Source organism: Pseudophryne corroboree, chromosome 6, assembly GCF_028390025.1.
Source record: "Pseudophryne corroboree isolate aPseCor3 chromosome 6, aPseCor3.hap2, whole genome shotgun sequence".
NCBI classification, from domain to species: Eukaryota; Metazoa; Chordata; class Amphibia; order Anura; family Myobatrachidae; genus Pseudophryne; species Pseudophryne corroboree.
In genome coordinates, this window is record NC_086449.1 from 469,529,230 (window position 1) to 469,549,470 (window position 20,241).

The 20,241-nt window shown below is 42.7% G+C and overlaps 1 protein-coding gene across 6 annotated transcripts in view; it reads left to right on the top strand.

Moving 5' to 3' along the window:
• TSPAN12 (tetraspanin 12) overlaps nucleotides 1-20,241 on the top strand; it is a 363,516-nt gene that overhangs the window by 333,607 nt on the left and 9,668 nt on the right. The window lies entirely within an intron of this gene.

Consider the following 20,241-nt stretch of genomic DNA (forward strand, 5'->3'; position numbering starts at 1 on the left):
GTAATACAGTACTTCAGACATATGCAGCCCAATGATCACGCTAAGCCACTTACCAGGTTCTCTGTCTTGTGCGATGATTGAGCACTCAGATCCAGATTATCTGCTCTCAGAAGAACATTGCAGGGGCTCTTCTGTGCATGCGCCCTTCCACGAGTGCATTAAGCTAACCGCAATGCTCCAGATCTAGTAATGGTAACAAAACATACAGTGGGGGTACATGGTGACACTGAAAATAGACCAAAGGTTCCTTATTTCCTAATAGAACATTGCCTAACAGGTGGGTTTCTAATATAATCAACATCATCAGCTATCAAGACAAAGTTGAGCCATTGTATAAGTAAGGCACATGATAAACACTAGATAATTAGACATGATCATCGCTCATGAGGCATCAGGTCCTAGAGGATAGCTAGGCCACAGATTCATACATTAGATCAGCTCACAAAATGGCTGCTAAACTGTGTAGGTAATAGGTGCTCTTTAAATGCTACAATGCCTACAAAGACATTAAAAGATTACATTATGCAATAGTATTCATAGCATATGGAGAAATGCATTAAAATGGGATGTGGTGAGGATCCAGACAGTCAGAATGCTGACAGCGGCATCCCGATGGTCAGAATCCCAACAGATTCCGACTGTGTGTACCGGGCTTAGGGTTTGGTACTAAGGTCAGGTACTAGGGTTAGGGTAAGGCTATTGGAGGGGATGGTTATGGTTAGGCTTTGGGTGGGGACAGTTAGGGTACATTTAAAATACGTAGCGGGTTCTGTCAAGATTCTGAACTTTAGGATGACACTGTCGGCATTCTGAGTGACGGGATCCCGACCGCTGGGATTCAGATATTATGCCCATTAATATACCAAATAGCAGTGACGTGCGGTGGGGTGAGGCAGGTGAGGCAGAGCCTTTCCTGTCATACTAAAGTTTGTGCCAGAGTTTTGACTGTATAAAGTATATGACAAATACAAAGAATATGTTTGAAATATCTTCTTTGCATTATTCTAATCATTTTTATAGCCAAACCTCACCTGTCTCTTTTCCGCACATCTCTGATCAAGACTCACCAAATTTCCACGGGGTTTATATTTCTGCACCTCTGTATGATACCCAGATGTACCCTTTATCACATATATTGCATGTAAATCTGGCTCAGGTGCAAGCTAGTGCCTCCTGAGCCATTTAGCTCACCGCACGTCCGTGCCAAATAGTCTCTATTCAAATTAATTTAAAAAAAGATTAACTTTAACCTTAAATGCAGAGCAGCAGTGTGTGCTCCCCCAACCATACTCCAAGTGGGACAGCAGGACAGTCCAAGAAAAACGGGACTGTCATTCTGAATGCGGGACAACTGAGAGGCATGGATCATATTAGGCTAATAGGGTGCAATTATTACCATATTCCTTTACAATTTTTTTTTTTAATTATTAAAGGGTTGTTAAGAAAAATAAAAAGAATACAGTAGAAGCATGCCACAATGTCTACACTATTGTTTTGTTATTAAAAAGGATAATGTCAATATTAACCAGCATTATAATTGACATATATTATGTCACAGTAAAGTGTTATATATCAGTTCTACTGGCCTTTTATTATTTTATTTAAAAATAAACCATAGTCTACTGTCTCTTTATGTTAAAAATTGTTTCTTTTATCCTGATAATGAAATGTTGCATTACTTTGGAGTTAAGTAAAAATATAATAAAGCTTTCAGGGCCTCTTACTGGGAAACAATATAAAAATAGCGGTACTCCCCAGAGGCACAGACCTACAAGTAAACAATGGACACCAATACTAAGCAGGCTCATGATAACTCACTTGGGATTAGTGTTCAATTCAACTGCAATTCATCAAATTCACACTGTGTTCAATTGGTAGAAAATGTAGGCCTGAGTGAGATTTGTATTGCTGAGATGTCTTAGTGGAGAATGCTACAGTACAGTATATGCTAGAGAACCTTGCTGGAATCAAATACATAGAAGATTAAATATGATATAAAGTAGTAAGCAAGGTTAACTATTTGACTACAAAAGGTTAAAGTAAAAAATAATACAAGTCCTAAAAATTATATTAAAGTCTCTAGCACAATGATTTTTATTAAAGTATACAACACAGGTATCAGCAACAAGAAGGGTAAGTGACAAACATACAGATGGGTCTTCATACAATTTGGCTGCAGTGGTGCCAGACAGTCCATTTGGCGTACCAGGTTCATGCATACTTACCGACAATCTGGCTGCCCCCTCCGGGAGGAGGCAGCCAGGTCGGAGCAGCGGGGGTGTGGAGATGCGTCTTGATGACGCTTAGGGGCGGGGTTGGGGGCGTGGCTGCACGATCACATCATCGTGGCCCCGCCCCCTGTCCAGCAATGCCGTTAATATTGACATTGCAAGGCAGGGGACGGTCATCTGTCTCCCGGACCGCGCACTTTGAGCTGCGCCTCCGGGGGTTATGTAGGTGATGCGGGTGGGTTGCGGGTGGTGGGCACTCATCCGGGAGACTTGCCTTTTCTTCTGGGGGGCCGGGAGCGCCACCCGATTTTCGGGAGCCTCTCGGCCATTCCGGGAGAGTAAGCAAGTATGGGTTCATGCGACTCTGCTAGAGCCTAGTGTCATTTTAATCTGAAATGCATCTTCATCACACCAGTAGACTGCACTGACTAATTTGATATGCAACACTTGTATATCTGTGTGCAACTAAGTCTGAATTTGTATATGAAGTGCTACAATGCACCAGCCTTTTTCCACACCACATTTTGTATATCAAATTAATCAGTGCAGTCTCCTGGTCCATACTACTGGCATCACATTGTGACCATACTTCCCAATTTCTGGAGCAGGCAAAGCAGAACTCCCTGACGTGGCTTCTGCGTGCCGCACGAAGTGTGGGGGGGTGGCCTATGTAAAAGGGGTGTGGCTTCATGTGAGTGTGTCGATCACTAGCCACACCCCCTTTAATCACTACAGGGGCTCTGTGAGCTGCTGGCATTTCCCCAGTCCTTCTGTGTCCCATGAATAGATGCTGTGCGCATGCTAAGCAGAGCAGCAAGAGACAGGAGCCTCCCAACTGCCCCACCATTGCGAAACACTGTGGCCCCCATGTGGGACAGCAGGACAGTCCCCAAAAAACGGTACTGTCCTGCGAAAATCAGGACACTTGGGAGGTATGATTGAGACTAAGATGCATTTTCTGGTGATAAAGATGTCAGGAACTTGCAGAATTACACGGGACCTGGTGGCTCACTCGCACCAGGCATCTCACTTGCATGGCATATTGATTGAGGCTAGGTATATGAGGATATATTTGTATCTTTAACTAAAAGCAGACTGATGGAAATCACATAAAAACAAAACAAATGTCTTGAGGAAGATGCATGATGTACAGTTTTTCTGGATGGGTTGGGCAAATTTGAAAGCATTCCACTTTTGTGAGTTGTTGAAACTTAGATTACCACAGAGCAGAAATCAAAACTTTTACAGTTAATTCAACTGTCTGGAAATACACCCATCTCCAGTGTGCCATTTTTTGCCACATAAACTGAGGTAAAAATAAACTGGGGGAAAATGGAAACATTTAGATTGCGGATGGGTTGGAGTCAAATAAGATAGTAGCCAATGCTTATCAGATATTTTCAGTTGTGCGAACAATGCCTTGCCTTTTTGAGTGAAACCCTTAAAGCCACGATGAATGCACATAGCACATGGGGGGTCATTCCGAGTTGTTCGCTCGCTAGCAGATTTTAGCAGAGTGGGATCTTAGTGTATCTTAGCTTAGCAGAATTGCTAAGGAAAGATTTGCAGAATTGCGAATAGAAAATTCTTAGTAGTTTCTGAGTAGCTCCAGACCTACTCACAGATTGCGATCAGCTCAGGCCGTTTCGTTCCTGCTTTGACGTCACAAACACGCCCTGCGTTCGGCCAGCCACTCCCCCATTTCTCCAGACACTCCCGCGTTTTTTCCTGGCACGCCTGAGTTTTTCCGCACACTCCCAGAAAACGGCCAGTTTCTGCCCAGAAACACCCACTTCCTGTCAATCACACTCCGATCACTTCAACGATGAAAAATCTTTGATCGGACGTGAGTAAATCTACTAAGTTTTGTGCTAAAATACTAACCGCATGCGCACTGCGAACCATGCGCATGCGCATTTTTGCCTTAATCGCTCCTTTGCGAAAATTGCAACGAGCGAACAACTCGGAATGACCCCCATGGACCATAAACCTGCCTCCAGGTCAATTCTGTTTTATACTTGCTTGAACCCATTGGTGTTCTTATGGTCTACATATGATTTGCAAATTATCTTTTATATATTTTTTTCAGCCTATTATTTTATGATTATTTGTTCGGTATCCGGTCCTTAGGTCGACAGTACTTAGGTCGGCATGCATTAGGTCGACCACTACTGGTCGGCATGCATTAGGTGGACATGGTCACTAGGTCGACATGGAAAAAGGTCGACATGAGTTTTTTTTTTAAAGTTTTTTTTAGCTTTTTCATACTTAACGATCCACGTGGACTACAATTAGTAACGGTAACCTTGCCCGGAGTTCGCTCGCCATGCGAGGGGACATGATGCACTAATTGGGGTTCCCGGTCACTTTATGAAGAAAACGACACCCAAAAAAACTTTTAAAAATGCATGTCGACCTTTTTCCATGTCGACCTTGTTTATGACGACCTAGTGACCATGTCGACCTATTTCAGATGTCAACCTAGTCACTGTCGACCAATAGTTGTCGACCTAGCGACTGTCGACCTAGTTACTGTCTATGCTATGATCCCCCCCCCATTTGTTCTTTACTCCTGAAGCTCTCTGGTGATTTTGCACAATTTGAGGCATGTCCTCTTTTTTACCTTAATGGGATGAAGTTCTCCATCTGTCATCAAGTGCCTGTGATAGTATTTCCTACACTAGCTTCATGGTTCCTGGAGGTTGATTTTCTTAGTGGTTTTGGAATAGCAATGGCCCTTTAATAGTGGTGGTAATGCTTCAATCACAAAAAAAGATGGCCAATGAATGGTTCACCATGCCACTGGTACTTTACATCGAAGGCAGAAAACTATTGGTGGTTTGAACAATTGATGGGCATCACTATCTGGGGACTTGTGAATACAGTAGGCCAATCAAAAAAAGAGTGGGCCTATGTGCGATGTGGACCTCTGTGATAGATGGTAGACAAACATCTTACTTCGACCATTCATGGCAAATCCATTAGCAAGGGCAGAATTTAATTGTTTGTCTTGCCATCGTTGGAAAATAGAGAAAATGTGAGAAAATACAAAACACTGCTAAACAGAATAATTATAATAAATTCTGCAATATAACACAGAGTAAATTTTATGTGTTTAGTATAACTTTAGCCAACAAAATAGGCCCACCAACTTCGACCAGGTGACCTCATCTAGTGAGTCCCTAACAGTAAGTTTGAAGTCTAGGTCATGGCAACCGCCAGGCCCATATTTTTGGCCTAAATTATGCTAGACACCGCAAATTTGTGTTATATTGCAGAGTTTGTTATAATAATTCTGATTAGCAGTGTTTAGTATTTAGAGTGTGGACCTGCATTTTCTCTTTTTTCTGTGTGGAACTACAAATCTAAGCATGGTAACACCTCTCAAGCATCCCGCAAGTCTCGGCATGGTGCGATAATATGATAATGCTGCAGGAGGCATCTCCTCTAAAAAATTAACCTTAGTGTGTAAGTGTGTGTATGGCATGGGAAGACTAGATGGGCCAAGTGGCTCTATCTTCCATCAAATTCTATGTTTCTATGCTTCTCTGATCTGCTGCTGCATCCAAAGACACAGATTTGGATCATCTATGTGAACATCAGTTATCTGAGTAGCCCTCAGGTTACTCAGGATGACCAAGGAATTCACACTGCCACTGGCTTCAGAATGCCCAGAAAACTGGGCCGACATGCCCACATTTTCTGTAGTGCTGGCCGCCATCACCCCTTCTTTGCCCCAAATGTCAATAGTGCTGTGGCTTAGTGGGTACTGTGACGGTTGTCGCAGACCCAGATTTGCACAGTACAGATCCTGGGCACGCACAGATTGACAAACTATCACTTTTGCATACACCTCTGAATTAGGCACACAGTGTTTGCAGTGACAACACGAAAAATCAGAAACAAGCCATAGTGTGGCATTGTGGCATGCGTCTACTGTATTCTTTTTATTTTTCTTAACAACCCTTTAATAATTAAAAAAAAATATTTGTAGGATTATTTTGTTAAGAATATGTTAATAATTGTACCCTATCAGCCTAATATGATCCATACCTCTCAGTTGTCCCACATTCAGCAGGACAGTCCCGTTTTTCTTGGACTGTCCCGCTGTCCCACCTGGAGTGGGATTGGGCATATAATGTCGCACTGGAGATGGGTGTATTTCCAGACAGTTGAATTAACTGTAAAAGTTTTGATTTCTGCTCTGTGGTCATTTAAGTTTCAACAACTCACAAAAGTGGAATGCTTTCAAATTTGTTAAATCCATCCAGAAAAACTGTACATCATGCATCTTCCTCAAGACACTTGTTTTGTTTTTATGTGATTTCCATCAGTCTGTTTTTAGTTAAAGCTACTAATGAATCCTCCTATACCTAGCCTCAATATGTACTTTTTCTAACAAGGTCCTCCAGATAATAGAAGGATAGGTGTTGTTTATGAAGTACAGTACTGTATATAAACTGTTGCTCTTTGAAGATAACATACTTCTCATTTATTTAATCGCCTCATAATTATGGGGCTATTGAAGTCTCCTAAGATAATGGAAGGAAGATCTTAAGAGAGGAAGTGAGGGAGCCAGAAGTTGTCAAGGAATGTGGAGGAAGACTGGGGTGTGTGAGAGAATGTGAGGCCTCCAGAGGAGAGAGCAGCAGGATAAGTGGTGTCAGTGGGGGGTAATCCAGGTTTCAGTAATAGCTAAGAGATTCAGGAAGCTGGAGATGAAGGGGACATGGATGGGAACCAGTTTATTACAGACATATCTAGCTTCCATGAAAGAGATTATCAGGGTTAATGTAGCATTAGCATGAGATTAATTTGAATGGCAGAGATGAGAATGAGAGAGGGTTCCTGAACTAGGAAGGGAAACTGCAGGTGGTGGGTAGGGAGGGCATTTAGTGTGATGCAGATGGAGATGAGGTGAGATGACAGGGAGAGGAGGGAGAGAGCAGGGCTTAGTGTTGGCTGGGTTTCAGGACCATGGTGGGGGGAGAAGCAATTGATAGTGAAGTAATGGGAGTGGAGGGTGAAGATAGCAGATGGGTTGAAGACAGACAGAATAGGAGAGAGGGGGAGGAGACTAGAGGATAGAGGCACACATATGGGGCAGAATAAAGGACACAGAGTGATAGGGTAGTTGAAGAAAACATGGTTGTGTTGTGGATGAGTTAAACATCGAGAGGGAAACTGAAAGTAGGAGTGGAGGCTGTATGAGACATACAGGTGAAGGTACAGTGTTGGTAAATGCATATGCACAACGACAATGGTTTATTATTAAGTGGGGTAAATGAGAACATTTTATGTGTGAAAAATTGATTATTAAAGTAGACAGTGTTCAAAGTTTGAGTAAGTGAGGGTTTGGGAAAGAAAACAAAACAATGACAATTCATATAGGACTTTCAAGGGTATAAATACAATATGATACTGGTACAGATATACATTAAGATATTTGTGAAAATCCAAAAGCTTGGAAAAAATAGTTGATAGTGAAATGGTAGATTCTTGTAGTGTCAAAACTGGGAGTTCAGTTTGAAATGGTCAGGTAATTCAGACTGCAGGTGTTAGTCATAGGGAGTTAGTGAACTCATATTTATAGTTTCAAAGCAGTGCATCTGTAGTAGTGTTAGCTGTTAGATGTCTCGCCTTCAGTTTAAACCCAGGGTAAGTCCATTTTAGTTGTTGAAATCTAATAACACTTATAATCTAAACTCCTTGAATCTTAACACTGACTATAGCAGCCTATGCCCATACAGCCATCTACAGACTAATAGGTATACCTACAAACATATGTCTGTGTGTCACTGATTGAGACCCCACTCCAAAACTCAGCACCCACTAGGATGTGGAGTTATAAAAAACTAAAAAAAAAAAAAAAAAAATGGCGAGAGGAGAATATACTGTACCATCACAGATTCACAATAAAATCCAGCTGCTTATAATAAAAGTAGTTGCATATTACCTGAAGCATACAGTTGTTTTTTAAAGCTGTGCTTATTGGGATGTTGAGTAAAATGTTGAGTAAAAGTTGAAATAATGTAGCCAAGGCTTGCATTTCCACTGTAATAAAAGAGAAATCATACAAAATTTATACCAGATTATTAAAATTGTTTATGTATATAGTTCTATTTAGTTACACTGTACTGTGCAAAGAGAATATTTGTCATGCACATAACTCCCTGCCTCCCTGGTGCATTATTTAGTCAGTAGCCAGTTAACCTACAGTATGTTTTTGAAGTGTGGGAGGAAACCAGAGTACCCAGTAGTAGATGGTACCTTGTTCCTAAGAGATTTCACAAATTATTTTTTATCTTTTACTCCTTTACGTAAGAGGTATTGTGGTTACAGAGGTGATTTTATTCATGTATGGTGTCACTGCCCGAAACCATAAAAATTATTTGGAGATATTTATGCAATGCTTGAACAAATATTTGATATTACATTTCAACTCTTTCTGTGGTCTGCTCTTCTGTGTCTTCAAATTCACATATTCATTTACAACATGTAAAAAAATAAAATATGGCTTATAGCCACAATGAAAAATATTACTTTACAATTGCAAGGAAAAGCTTCAATCTGGGAGCCTTGGTTCATGTTTTTTGGTTTTGGATTTCAGAGGACTTTATCAAATTCAAATAGAAATTGCTATGTACAAATAAAGCTGCCCAGCATATGTGGACTACATGCAAAAGCAGCCAATATTTACCCTGCATGAAAAAACAATACATGAATGCATTTACACACTTACATTGCAACATGGTTTGTCCAGGTGCACATTGCTCTTTTTTGCTTTACTTATAATTAAGCCCTATATATCTATGGCCGGGTTCGGTATGCTATCTGGATCATCTGGATGCCGGTGGTCACATGACAGACACCAGCATCCCGACATTGAAGATCCCAATGGCGGAGGGGGGTAAGCATTTTTAACCCCCACCCACCTTCCTACCGTAACCTTCCGGGGGGTGGTGACTAGGGCTAACCCCCCTGGGGGTAAAGGCTAAAGCGAACATTTTGGAGGGTGGTAGCTAGGGCGAACCCCCCTAGTGCCTAATCCCAACCCCCTTTGTGCCTAACCATAGCCCTCCCCCCACCCCCAGGGCACTATCCCTAACATTCTCCCCAATACTTCGCTTCGGAATGTCGACAGTCGGTCTTCCAGCACTGGTCTCCCGAGTTGTGTCAGGATTCTGGGGTCGATCACATGGTCGGTGGCATCCCGTCTATTGGGATGCTGACTGCATTTGCTATGGCCACACCATAATATTCTGTTTGCTATTTATAATATTTTCAATAGATGATTTCAGTTTATCATATAGACTTTTGGACTTTGATATTTAATTTAATAACTACTGGGTATGGGTAACATACCATTTCTTGATATTTTGGTAAGGAACTTCCTCCATTCCCATCCCAGTCCTTTTCTAGGTTTCCATCTTTCTAATTTTGTTCCAATCCCATAATATTTTGTAAAAGCCTGAAGAAGAGCTTGAGATATTGCACAAGAACGTTCCTTAGTAGTAGCAGCAATGGGAGCATGTCGTCCTACTGACCAGTGTGTCAGAAAATACATAAAGAATCTCTAAATAGAGAAACAGAATAGGTATAAGAGTCCCAGTTGTCAGTTAAGTGTCAGACTTGGTGGGGAAGTGCCATGGATGTACATTATTCAGAATATAAATGCCATGGTGTACATAGATTACAGTCTACTCCTATTTGGCACTACTAACCTGGAGGTGTGGCGGCATATAGTTTCCCGGTATTCCAAGAACTGCCACAAGGCAGGATGAACTTCTCTGCTGGGAGCCCCCAGGATGTGGCTCCCAAAGTTATCACAGGTTCCCAGTGCTTGAATGGAGTAATGAGGTGAAAGGCACTTGACAGATGACACAGCAATAGAACCCTAAACCATGGATACTGGATCAAATTAATACTTAAGATTAACAGTATGGAAAAGGAAATTACTGGAGATAGGATGGACCAAGTGAGACCTGAGGCACCACTGAGATGAGTGCAATCTGTTGAAGAGTATAACTGGAAAAAACTGGAAGACCAGGGCAAGACTGGAGCTCCAGGGGCCAGAAATCATATCAATGGAGGATGAGATGAAACTCTTGCACTAATTGTCAAAACTATGGTGTTTAAATAGGGCACCAAAAGTCAAGGAGACCTTTGACTGGTCGAGGCCAGTCCCATGACTACAGTCTATCAGCAAGAGTGATGGCTTTGCTGCTGTATACAGCTCTAATGTGCAGGTATCCATACTGCATTGCGGTGCCTCCTGAGAGGGTATCAGGCAAGCTGCTCAGAAGAAGAGGTCCATGTGCTCTATGGGACCCCCAAGGTAGCCCCAGCACTACTCCTGACCAGATAATTTGCACCTGCGATCCAGCATGTGACAATAAAGATGAAAAATGTCATTTAAGTAAGGGGCAAAAACATCCCCAAATGATTGCACCAGGAATCCCAAGTTCTAGTAAATTAAACTGGAGTACAATAGCAGTCATGTTTTCCATTTTGTAATTATGCCATATTTAGGGATGTTATAAATGTTTCCAATTCACCACAAGTTGGCATTTTGCTGTGTTCAAAATATGAAAGTTTGAGTTGCTTTCAGCTCTCTGTGGAATGGTACATTATTAGAAAAAAATTTGAGAGTAATATTTTTTGGCTACAACTGTATATTTCTAGAAAAAATAATATCTACTGTACATACAGTAAGCTGTTATTACTTATAATTCATAACGCTGATGATGCCATCACTGTTTAATAGTTAAACATGTGTATTATGAGGAGTAATGACCTCTTGGATTTTTAGTAACTTATAAGAGCATTCAGCGTGTGGTTTGTGCCTATTATTTTGTCACGTAACTCCTCACTCTGGGCCTTACTCAGGTTTGTTAGCAAACCAAAAAAGCACACTAGTGGGCAAAACCATATTGCACTGCAGGTAGGGCAGATGTAACATGTGCAGAGAGATTTAGATTTGGGTGGGGGGTGTTCAAAATTAAATCTAAATTGCAGTGTAAAAATAAACAGCCAGTTTTTAATATGCACTAAAACAATATAACTTACTCAAAATCTAATTCTCTCTGCACATGTTACATCTGCCACACCTGCAGTGCAACTTGGTTTGGCCCATTTGTTTTTTTTTTTGTTTGGTTTGCTTTTTTAGTTTGCTAGCAAACCTGAATAACCGCATGAGTTCTAATTTCTTAGATATTATCCAGTATATTATGTATGTATGTATGTATGTATGTATGTATGTATGCATATCTTAATAACTTTAAGTAGCATCTGTAAATATTTATATTAATATATGTGTGTGTATATATTATGTGACTTTTTGGTATTCTACAATAGTATTTGTTATGGTACTAGCATTTTATCTGTATATTATTTTATAAAATATTTTCCATGCTAGATTTAGCATGCTCATTTTTCCATAATTATACATTATTATTATTAGTTAATTTTTTTTAAGGCAGGGATGGAAAAATAAAAAAAGTGAAAGATATTTTATAGTTTGCATGTAGCTATTGCACTTGACTTTTCAATATTTAGCAAAATGAGCCTATGTAATGTTGACAGACAAGTTTCAAGAATGCAGTGTTCAGTCTGTAAGGATAATACAAAGGTTTACAATTTGGCATTATATTACAAATATGCTTTTTGTTTCACTTAATCCCTTTACGTCAAGCTTTTCAGAGTGTTATATTTTCAGAACTATTTTGTCACTATTGTGTTTATCAAGTCTGCCTTTTCTGTGTCCTAAATTAAACCTCCCCCTTGCAGTAGGTCAATGCACATTTTGTAAGCTTTCCACATGGTTAAATAAAAAAGGGGGTAGCAAAAGTCACATACATATTAGGATAAGCTCTATAAAACAATTTCTCTACTCATTTACAGTACATTTTATTCACTGATGGACATGCAAGGAATTTATTTGGTCAGTAGTTTTCTTGTTATCTCTATTGCTGCTTTTTTGTGTGTGTGGAGGCTTTGCTAGAATTTGGTGGTTATGGCATGTCAGTATGTAAATATGATATACAGTCAGTGGCCATTATATCATGTACACATGCTCATTAATACAGATAACTACTCAGCCAATCGTGGCCAGCATTGTTGTAACAGGGCTTACTAGTGCTCTGTGCCAGCCATACCCTCAAATGTATGATGTCATGTGGAAGGGGTGGATGCGCCAATGCTGGTGAGCACAGAACTGCCTGGCGCATCAGGATGCTTCATGGAGCGTTTCCATGCTGCAGTCTGCATGTCTAGAGCGCCCAAAATATGCACCAGTTGCAATGCACCAGCAATTCTGCCGGCAGAGTGCAGTTCCAGACACCCTGCTCCTTGCAAGGACAGAGGAGCAGAGATGGTGCAGCCCACAGAGCACTGTGCCAGACAGAGGGACTGGGGGCATGCCAGCAGCTCACAGAGTCCTGGGCATGCCCCACAGTGACAAAAGCAGGAGGCGTGGCAGGGGGTTGCGGCATTCCCTTTTTTACTAAGACCATGCCCCTCTGTGGTTGGGAGTGGCTTTGCCACACAGAAGAGTCCCGATTCGGAAATAATAAAAGTTGTGAGGAATGTATATATATATATATATATATATATATATACAGCATATATATAAATATATACTGTATACAGTCAGGCCAATAAATATTGGGACAGCGACACAATTATCATATTTTGGGCTCTATACACCACCACAATGGATTTGAAATGAAACAAAAAAGATGTGCTTTAGCTGCAGACTTTCCGCTTTAACTTGAGGGTATTTACATCCAAAGCAGGTGAACGGTGTAGGAATTACAACGGTCTCTATACGTGCCTCCCACTTTCTAAGGGACCAAAAGTAATGGGACAAACTAAACAATCCTAAATCCAACTTTCAGTTTTTATTACTTTGTTGTAAATCCTTTGTAGTCAATTACAGCCTGAAGTCTAGAACGCATAGACATCACCAGACGCTGGGTTTCATCCCTGGTGATGCTCTGCCAGGCCTCTACTGCAAATGTCTTCAGTTCCTGCTTGTTCTTGGGGCATTTCCCCTTCAGTTTTGTCTTCATCAAGTGAAATTCATGATCAATCGGATTCAGGTCAGGTGATTGACTTGGCCATTGCATAACATTCCACTTATATGCCGTAAAAAACTCTTTGGTTGCTTTCGCAGTATGCTTCGGGTCATTGTCCATCTGCACTGTGAAGCACCGTCAAATGAGTTCTGAAGCATTTGACTGAATATGAGCAGATAATATTGCCCGAAACACCTTCAGAATTAATCCTGCTGCTTTTGTCAGCAGTCACATTATCAATAAATACAAGGGAACCAGTTCAATTGGCAGCCCACATGCCCACGCCATGACACTACCACCATCATGCTTCACTGATGAGGTGGTATGTTTTGGATCATGAGCAGTTCCTTTCATTCTCCATACTCTTCTCTCCCCATCACTCTGGTACAAGTTGATCTTTGTCTCATCTGTCCATAGGATGTTGTTCCAGAATTGTAAAGGCTTTTTTAAGATGTTGTTTGGGAAATTCTAATCTGGTCTTCCTGTTTTTGTGGCTCACCAATAGTTTACATCTTGTGGTGAACCCTCTATATTCACTCTTGTGAAGTCTTCTTTTGATTGTTGACTTTGACACATATATACACCTACCTCCTGGAGAGTGTTCTTGATCTGGGCAACTGTTGTGAAGGGTTTTTTTTTCACCAGGGAAATAATTCTTCTGTCATCCACCAAAGTTGTTTTCCGTGGTCTTCCGGGTCTTTTGGTGTTGCTGAGCTCTCCGGTGAATTCTTTCTTTTTAAGAATGTTCCAAACAGTTGATTTGGCCACGCCTAATGTTTTTGCTATCTCTCTGATGGGTTTGTTTTGATTTTTCAGCCTAATGATGACTTGCTTCACTGATAGTGGCAGCTCTTTGGATCTCATATTGAGAGTAGACAGCAACAGATTCCAAATGCAAATGTCACACCTGGAATCTACTACAGACCTTTTACCTGCTTAATTGATGATGAAATAATGAGGGAATAGCCCACTCCTGTCCATGAAATAGCTTTTGAGTCGGGAGGCACATATAGAAACCATTGTAATTCCTACACCGTTCACCTGATTTGGATGTAAATACCCTCAAATTAAAGCGGAAAGTCTATAGTTAAAGCACATCTTGTTTGTTTCATTTCAAATCCATTGTGGTGGTGTATAGAGCCCAAAATATGAGAATTGTGTCAATGTCCCAATATTTATGGACGTGACTGTATATTCTCCCATTTAGCGGTATATTCAATTGGTGCCAGTTTTATGATAGTCCGAAAAACCGCACTTTTCGACAGTTTAGGTCAAATTTGCATTCGGCCTATTCAATGAAAGTGCCAGTTTTTTGATTGTCGAAAAAACGTCACTTGGCGGAAAACATGGAACTTACCGATCCACGTGTTTCTGTCAAAAACGCGCCAGTTTTCGACATTTTGCCGCTGATGCAGATTCAACTTGTAATCAAGTCGAATCTGCATTTGTTGGAATGCTGGCCGTTTCCGGACAGCATTGAATAGTTGTTTCCAGCCGGCATTGAATAGTGACATGTCGGATCCTCTCCGTTAGAGAGGATCCAACATCAATTTAATATAGCCCTTAATGGGGTTTCTCAGATACCAGCTGCTGCCTACAGGTTTCTATTGGCATAGGCTGTCTACATCAGTCCTCATTCCGGCATCTACTCTGCTAGTGTTAAGAGTGCTAGTTTAGTTAAGTTCAAGTAGTCTGCTCTATGCAAATTAAGCTATGTGGCTTGGATGATGCAGAATGGGGTGTGTGTTGTCCATCTCACCACTCTAGTTCCATATATTGGCTACCTTGTCTGCCTCCCCAGCTCTCAGCTTTGTCTCTGGGTAAGTGGTGTTTGGGCAGGGATAGCTTTTCTCACCACAACCAATACCTAGGGATGTACTCCTCCTCACTGGTAGCAGTTCAATCAGAAGCTCTCTCTCTCTGTCAGCCCTTCCATGGGAAGTGCTCTGCACAGCTATAAATAGATCTCTGCTGTAGCTCCACCCACTGCCTGCACTGGCTCCGCCCACTCACCTGGTTCCCTCTCTGGCATCACCCACTCTCGCACATTTCCCTTTCCTTGCCTGGCAACATGTCTATAGCTCGATGTTTACAGCTAGGCTAGCCACAGGAGGGAGAGTGAGCATGGTAAGGAAGGGAACACCAGTCTGGCTGTCAGCTGTAACTGCAGTGAGTAAGGCCCACTGGATGATTGATAGCTGTGAGAGAGAGGAGTTGCTAGAATGTTCCCTCAGTCACTGGCCATACATACATTTTAATGATACATATCAGTTAAGTGTAAATAATTAAAGTATGTTTATAATCCTTTAAATTAACCATTTATAAATATATATTTCACATTTGTTTCTCTCAGTATAGCGTTATTGCTTTAATTACAACAACTTTTGCCTCACATATAGCACTTAAACCCTTTATCAGGGTTTCAAACATAAAGACAGCAGTAAGAAATGGAGCAAATATAATAAATAAAAATATAACGAGCAGTAATACATTTAAACCAAGAGAAAAAAAACACACATCACTCTGTAATAAATCTAGATTGCTAGAACAGAGCAAGTAATGAGATTGCAACCAATAATAAAGCAATATATTTATGCAGAGTTTATGCTAAACAGAAACAAGTGTTTTCATAGATATAAAACAGCAACATCAATCGCTCTGAGGGCAGCTCTGTGTGGGCATAGCAAGCTCTTTAACAGCAGAAGGGACTGTTGTTTGTATGCCAGGCAGCAGGTGTTGGTCAGCTCATACAGTATTATAGTGAGTATTTCCAATTGTGCGAGAGCTGTATGTGCTGGGAGAATTCTTATTGATCAAATCCATAAAGTATTATGCAAACATATAATAAGGTCTTTTGCTGTGGGTTACGGATCTCCCCTGGGCTGCTTGCAGCCTGCTCCTATCTGGTAGGTAGGTAGGCTTGGGCACTCTATTTATATTGTGAGCTGAATTCAGTATATGCTGAACTATTTTTTTTTTTATGAATGTGTCATTTTTAAATGTGAATAAAAAATGAGTGTGGAAGGTACTGCACAGGATTTCCATCTCTTTTGGGTGGGTTTGGAGCTATAAGAAAGCTTCAGATGTATCAAAAAAGCAAATCCTTGACGGAATTAAAGAAACTGCTATGGGCTTTTTGAAACTGCATTCTAATCAGCACAATACAACTGGGGGTTCTCAAAGGAAATTTGATCTTTGTCCGTGAAGGTGGAGGGCCACGAAAATAGGATTTTGGTTACCAACAGGTAAATCCTTTTCTCGTAGTCCGTAGAGGATGCTGGGGTCCACATTAGTACCATGGGGGTATAGATGGGTCCACCAGGAGCCATTGGCACTTTAAGAGTTTGAGAGTGTGGGCTGGCTCCTCCCTCTATGCCCTCCTACCAGACTCAGGCTAGAAACTGTGCCCTACGAGACGGACATCTTCGAGAAAAGAATTATACACAGATAGTGGCGAGATTCATACCAGCTCACACATACAAGGCACATCAAGCTAACTAGCTTGAAAACTCAGCAACGGTTTAAACATTACTTACCAAGTAACAATGCAGTACGTAACCAACAAAGTTGTACTGAACTAGATAACGAACGCAGGAAAATGAAGCGCTGGGCGGGCGCCCAGCATCCTCTACGGACTACGAGAAAAGGTTTACCGGTAGGTAACCAAAATCCTATTTTCTCTTATGTCCTAGAGGATGCTGGGGTCCACATTAGTACCATGGGGATGTACCAAAGCTCCCAGAACGGGAGGGAGAGCGCGGAGGCTCCTGCAGAACTGATAGACCAAACTTCAGGTCCTTAGAGTCCAAAGTATCAAACTTGTAGAACTTTGCAAACGTGTTCGACCCAGACCAAGTTGCTGCTCGGCAAAGTTGTAACACCGAGATACCCCGGGAAGCCGCCCACATAGACCCCACCTTAAGAGTAGAGTGGGCCTTAACAGGTGTAGGACACGGCAATCCTGCCATAGAATATGCATGCTGGATAGTGAACCTGATCCAGTGATAGTCTGCTTAGAAGCAGGACACCCAATTTTCTTGGGATCATATAGGACAAACAGAGAGTCCAATTTTCTGTGACAAGCAGTCCTCTTTACATAGATTTTTAGAGCCCTGACAACATCCAAGGACTTTGAAGAAATTGAGGAGTCAGTAGCCACTGGCACCACAATAGGTTGGTTGATATGGAGGTTGGATGTGCAGGACTACCTTCAAAAAAGTCTGAACCTCAGGGAGGGCAGCCAACTGTTTCTGGAAGAAAATGGATAGGGACGAAATTTGGACTTTTATGGATCATAACCTCAGGCCCATATCCACACTTGTTTGCAGGAAGAGGAGAAACATTCCACTTGAAACTGCACCGCAGGAAACTTCTTGGACTCACACCAAGATACATATTTTTCCAAATACGATGGTAATGTTTTGACGTTACTCCTTTCTTAGCCTGTATCAGGGTAGGAATAACCTTGTTTGGAATACCCTTCTGAGCTAGTATCTGGCATTCAACCTCTATGCCGTCAAACGTAGCCGTTGTAAGTCTTGATAGGTGAACGGCCCCTGCTGCAGCAGGTCCTCCCGAAGAGGAAGAGGCCTCGGCTCTTCTAGCAGTAGATCCAGAAGATCCGCGTACCAAGTCCTTCTTGGCCAGTCCGGAGCAATGAGGATTGCCTGAACTCTTGTTCTCCTTATGAATTTGAGAACTCTTGGAATGAGTGGAAGTGGAGAAAACACGTACACTGACTGGAACACCCAAGGAGTCACTAAGGCATCCACAGCCACTGCTTGCGGGTCCCTCGACCTGGAACAATACCGTCAAAGCTTCTTGTTGAGATGAGAGGCCATCATGTCGATTTGTGGTACGCCCCAAAGATCTTTTACCTCCTTGAACACCTCCGTATGGAGACCCCACTCCCCTGGATGGAGATCGTGTCTGCTGAGGAAGTCCGCTTCCCAGTTGTCTACTCCTGGAATGAAGATTGTTGACAGCGCCAAAGCGTGTTTTTCTGCCCAGAGGATGATTCTTGTTACCGTTGACATTGCAGCTCTGCTCTTCGGTCCACCCTGTCGGTCTATGTAAGACACATTGTCCGACTGCACTTGAATGGCCCAATTTCTCAGAAGATGGGCCGCCTGGAGAAGAACGTTGTAGACAGCTCTTAGTTCCAGAATGTTTATCGGCAGGCCTGCTTCCGGACTTGATCACCTTTCTTGAAAGGTTTCCCTTGAGTGACTGCACACCAGCCCCGGAGACTTGCATCCATGGTTAGAAGGAGCCAGTCCTGAATCCCGAACCTGCGGCCCTCCAGAAGGTGAGGTAAGTGCAGCCACCAGAGGAGTGAAACCCTGGCCTTTGGTGACAGACATATTCTCTGGTGCATATGTAGATGTGATACCGACCACTTGTCCAAGAGATCCAGCTGGAAGGACCGAGCGTTAAACCTCACGTACTGCAGAGCCTCGTAAGAGGCCACCATCTTCCCCAGAAGGTGAATGCACTGATGAACCGACACCCGGGTTGGCTTCAGGACATCCCGGATGATTGTTTGAATCACCAACGCTTTTTCCTCTGGAAGAAACACCCTCTGCACTTCCGTGTCAAGGATCAACCTCCTGGTTGGTTCCAAATGTGATTTTGGAAGATTCAGGATCGAACCATGTTCCCTGAGTAGCTGGGTCGTGAAAGCTATGGACCGTAACAGCTTCTCCTTGGACGATGCTTTTATCAGGAGATCATCCAGTTATGGAATTATGTTCACCCCCTGCTTGCGGAGGAGAACCATCGGAGAGGCCGAATGGCAGGACCTGAAACTGGAAATGACAGTCCAACAATGCGAAGGTTAGATAAGCCTGATGCGGAAGCCAAATCAGAATGTGGAGGTACGCATCCTTGATATCCAGGGATACCAGGAATTCCCCTTCTTCCAGACCTGATATCACCGCCCTTAGAGACTCCATTTTGAACTTGAACTCCTTCAGAAAGGGGTTTAGAGATTTTAGGTTCAGAATGGGTCTGACCGAACCATCTGGTTTTGGTACCACGAAAAGGTTCCAATAGTAACCTTTGCTTTGCATATGAGGTGGTACTGGCACAATGACTTGTGCCTCCACCAACTTCTGGACGGCTTCTTGCAGGACAGTCCTGTCTGCCAGCAGAGCTGGCAAGCCTGATTTGAAAAATCAGTGAGGAGGGAGATTTTGAAATTCCAGCCTGTACCCCTGGGACACAATATCTTGCACCCAGGGGTCCAGGCCGGATGACACCCAGACGTGACTGAAATGCCTGAGTCTCGCTCCCACCGGCCCCACCTCCGGGCCGTGCAGTCCACCGTCATGCGAGGACTTTGGTGTACCTGAAGCAGGTTCTCTGAGGAGAAGCTTCGCCCCCCAAATGGCGCTGTCATCCTTCTCTACACAATGATTATACTGGCCTGAGGATAATGCCGGCTGAGATCCATGGACAGGCTTTCTGACCAGTGCAGGCCGCCTCCTCACAGCGTCGCACAGTGTGCCTCTGAGCTCCGGAGCACGGTTAATACCGCGCTCCCTACCCTGTTGCTGCCATCTTCATATCGGCCCCCCGCTTGCTAGGGGGGGTTGGTGACTCACCCGCCACCAATCTTCTGGCTCTGTAAGGGGGTGGCGGTATGCTGCTGGGGTGAGTGAGCGATCCCCTGTGGCGGGGAATGATCTATCCCCTCAGGAGCTCAGTGTCCTGTCAGTGGAGATAGTGGCTCAGACTCCACAGGGCGGATATTACTCCCCCCCCCCCAAGTCCCACGAAGCAGGGAGGCTGTTTCCAGCAGCCTCCCTGTAAAATAATAAACTCTAAAAAAAACTTTTTTCTAAAGAAGCTCTGTAGAGCTCCCCCAGCTGTGACCGGCTCCTCCGGGCACATTTTCTAAACTGAGTCTTGTAGGAGGGGCATAGAGGGAG